Genomic DNA, 4,750 nt, shown 5'->3' on the forward strand with positions numbered 1-4,750 from the left:
TATTGACCAAAACGCTTTAAAATACTAAAATGGCATATAAATGCAGGAATCCATTTAACTAAATGCATATTTTGCCAATTTTTTTACTTTATTTTAATAACGTTTACCTTTTTTACATCACTTTAAACACCCTGTCTTACATTTTGGCAGGATAGTTATACATTTTGACAAGTATGCACAATGGCTACATGCGAAGAGCACCATTATATCGCCTGCACCATGTGAGCGTATTCAGAAGGGGAAAATTTTCCAATACGGAACCCGGCTTTAAAAAAAAAAAACAAAATCGAGGGGGTTTAGAGCGGCTTTTTGTGATTGTAAATCTGAAAACCCCACCCCCGGAGGCTTATAGATTTTATGAAAATTGAATTTTAAGTTGCAAAAAATGTCAACTTCAACCTCACCTTTTGCTTTGTAAACCAATTGTACTACAATGTCGGTGCTGCCACACAACAAAAAATGCCCAAAAAAAGCACTGAAAACGAGAAACAATAAAAACGGGCATTGTAATTGACTTTTTTTCTTTAATTAAATATCGATGTATTGATAAAAATAGTGATTCAGTCTAAAATCGAGAGATTTTGTAATAAAAATGTTAACTTAGTTATTTATCGAAGTATTGATTTTTATGGGAAAAGCGGCGCAGGAGAAAATTTTCAATAAAACATCGCGCCATTTTTTATTCACAATTTTCATTATTTATCGAAGTATTGATTTTTATGGAAAAAGCGCCGCAGGCGAAAATTGTTAATAAAAAATCGCCTGGAAAGTACCTGTCAAAATGTATAACTATCCTGCCAAAATGTTAGACAGGGTGTTTAAAGTGATGTAAAAAAGGCAAAAGCTATTAAAATAAAGTAAAAAAATTGGCAAAATATGCATTTAGTTAAATGGATTCCTGCATTTATATGCCATTTTAGTATTTTAAAGCGTTTTGGTCAATAACTATTACACTTAATAGAACTTTTTTGCTGTTTTTGTCAGTCTGTTTAAAGTTTTTTTATAGGTATTAGTGTAACCCTGTAGCAAATAAAATCAGGTGATCTCAGCTGTGGGGGATTTCTGCAAAACGTCTGATTCTTTTTTCACTTGTAAGTATGCACAATGGGTGTGGGTAACCTAGACTCTCGCGCGAATCCTTTCATTTCGTCGGCTTCATTATTTCATTGAAATTGAACAAAATTTTTGTGAACCTAGGCATTAAGTTGGATTTGTTTTATATTGCACGCTGCTGCGTTCATGTTACATATGTAAATACGTACATATAAAAGTAAAAAAAGGTTTACTATAAACGAACGAAAAATGACACTGAAGATGGCACAACGCCGAAACCGGTTTGTCTGTAAACCAAACTTGACAAGGGATGACGGAAATTCGTTCCAAAATAAATCGTTTATTATAAAGTCTATAACACAAGAATAAAGTGAGAATCAAACAAATTAGTGAATATGGTATTTTAAAATCATGTATCGTGTACAAGCTGTTAAATTCGATGCGTGAGTGAAAATTAGTCGGTAGCGATCAATTTGTATTAAACAAGGTGTGATTGACAACTCACAATATAGGAGAAACTCAGAGAAGAGGAGGTGGAAGCAAGAAAATGTGAATGGCGTAGCTGGTGGAAGGTTCCTTTTATGAATCGCAGCTCACCCGGTAAGGAGTTAACAACAAATTACTCAAAAACATTACGCCTCCTGAGGGTGAAGGTTTAAGATTAAGTTGTAGGCAGCCCGTCTACCCCCATTACCCCCCTTTATTTTCAAAGCGTGGCTCTATTAAAAAATTTACGGGTGGTGAACCTCAGAGATTTTTGGGTTAAGTAGTTTAGAAAAAGTACTGCCTGTTTCCATTTTGGAAAGCATAACAACGCTTGCGAATTTAAAAATGAAAAGTCTACAATATTGTAAAGCTCAAGGAAAAATTCAATATTGACATCAAATTTATTACCAAATATGTGGACGACATCTTCGCTATAGTTAAACGTAATGACGCGAATATTATTCTAGGGACTCTAAACAAGTATCACAACAAACTTCAATTTACGATGGAAACAGAGAAAAATTCAAAAATCCCCTTCCTTGACGTTTGCATTCATAGGGAAAACCAACATCTTTTACTTGACTGGTACTCTAAGCCAACTTCTTCTGGACGCTTAATAAATTATTATTCATCGCAACCAACTAAATATAAGATTAACACAGCAAAAAACCTCATCCACAAAATATTGACGATAAGCCACACAAGATTCCATGACGCTAACATAGAGAAAATAAACAAAATCTTAATATGTAATAATTATCCTGCTAAATTAATACGAGAACTAATAAATCAACAAATTATGAAAAATAACATTCATCNAAAGACCAACTTGTCCCCAACTGGTCCGAAGGTAAGTAGTTTCGGACTAGGCCCAAACTGGTTCCCAACTGGTTCCCGGACTGGTCCCACGAACTAGTTACCAACTGGTCCCAAAGTGGTTTCCAACTGGTCCACCTATACCTCAAGTGGTCCACAAGTCACTTCACTTACAAAGCATTCGATTTAGTTGACAATAGTCAAACTAATTTTATTTAAAGAAATGGCATGTCGTCTATTTCCGGTGTAGCAAACGTAGTACATAGGGCGACATCTAGATGTCATCTACCTCGCCCTATTCACTATGCTTTGATTATTTGCGTATGGAAAGGGTTCGAAATAAAAGTAATAAAACTTAAAATATATAATTTTAGAAAAGTGGACTTGACAACACTAACCTACCATCGCTAGTACTTTCAAATTAGGGCGGAAAATAATAATTTTTTTTTAATTTTAACTAAAAAAAATTAGCAAGTTGTAATCGTCGTACGTCTTGCTTTAACTTACAATGATTTTTATTTTACGAGTTAACCCAATAGAGATTAAAAATAATAATTATTATTTGAGTTTTATTTTTTCGCTCAACGGACATAATTATTATTTAAATTTTATTTTTTCGATAAAAAATAATGATTATTTTAAGATTTTTATTTGGTCGCTCAAAGATAATAATGATTATTGAGTTGTACTTTATCACTAAGAATAATGATCTTTCAAAAACTCATAAACTATACCAGCGTGATTTCCGACGTATCATTTTCAGAGGTAGCCGCACCTTAAAAAAAGGAATAAGTCCCAAACTCTTCAGGTCAAAATTTCAGTAGGTTGCGTCTGTATGGCATTTTCAATTTTATAAATTATCATCATTTTTAAGTGGAAAAATAAAACTCAAAAACGATGAATATCTCTGAGCGAAAAAATAAAAATCATAAAATAATCATTATTTATAATCGAAAAAATAAAAATCAAAAAATAGAAAAATATTTCCGTTGAGCGAAAAAATAAAACTCAATACCTAATAATTATTATTTTTAGCGAAAAAATAAAAATCATAAAATAATCATTATTTATAATCGAAAAAATAAAAATCAAAAAATAGAAAAATATTTCCGTTGAGCGAAAAAATAAAACTCAATACCTAATAATTATTATTTTTAGCGAAAAAATAAAAATCATAAAATAATGATTAAATAATTTTTAATAATTATGCTCGGCTGTCGTTGACTCAAGACGTATTTTTGCTTACTCTCTTAATCTGCTTTGCTTCTTATCGTGTTTAACACATTCAAACATACATACATATTTTAAATATGGACTTTTGCGGGAAGTGCATTAAAATGTTTGCGAGGAATGATTCTTTAGTGGTGCCTTGCTGTGGTTTTTGTAATAAACGCTTCCATAGGGCATGTTGTGAAGGTTCTATCTCGGAGCATGATGTGAGGTTGTTTTCAGCCAACCGACATATTCGCTGCCTGTGCAGTAACTGTGTGGATACACCTGATAAAATTTGCAAAGCCTTTGAGTCGATCATTGTCACTCAGAAAACGGGCATAGAATCTATTTTGACTGCTTTCGAAGTAAAGTTTAAAGACTTAGCGTCGCAGATTGATGGTGTAAAAAACCAAGTTAATTTAATGGCTGCAAATGGTAACAACAATGCCAATGCTATTAATGCATTAACTGCAGAAGTAAGTGCCCTTAAAAGTGCTCATAACAACAAAAGTGGTGTCAACGGTTGCCGGGCAGCGGACACCGAACTGCTCACTTTGTCGCCGCTTCCAAATTCGTCACAAGTGCATTTGATTGTAAACAACAGCGAGCCTGCTGCGTCGGGCTCTCCTGATGCTGCCTCTGCTTGTGATGATAAATTTCGGTTACATTCATAATCCGGAAATTCAAAATCCAGACATATCAAAATATGCAGAAAAATCAAGATACAGACAAATCAAAATACCGGCAAATCAAAATCCAGACATATCAACATACCGACAAATCAAAATACCGACAAATCAAAATACAGACAAATCAAAATACTGACAAACCAAAATACAGACATGAGGGGAAAAAATGTGGGTATACAATTTTTGCAAATCAAAATCGTGTCTGTTAAGTCGTAGTTAGGCTCGCAGAGAGATCTGCGCAAAAATATTGTCGGAAAAATACTGGGGAATACTTTTCTAAAAAAATCCCGATTCCACCCCTAACCTTCTTCATCAAAACAATTTCAGTGTACCGGAATTTATTTAAAAAGTTTTAATTAGTAAGTATTTACAAACAATCATTAACTACTTATATTAAATTGAGATGCTTAGCTAAATTGGCTAAGTATTCTTTGGGAGCATAGTTTTCCCTTTCCATAACAATTGTTTTAATAAAATGTTCTGTTTTCCAGGCG

This window comes from Rhagoletis zephyria, unplaced genomic scaffold (genome assembly GCF_001687245.7).
Source record: "Rhagoletis zephyria isolate East Lansing unplaced genomic scaffold, Rhagoletis_zephyria_1.1 Rzeph_scaffold_00143, whole genome shotgun sequence".
NCBI classification, from domain to species: domain Eukaryota; kingdom Metazoa; phylum Arthropoda; class Insecta; order Diptera; family Tephritidae; genus Rhagoletis; species Rhagoletis zephyria.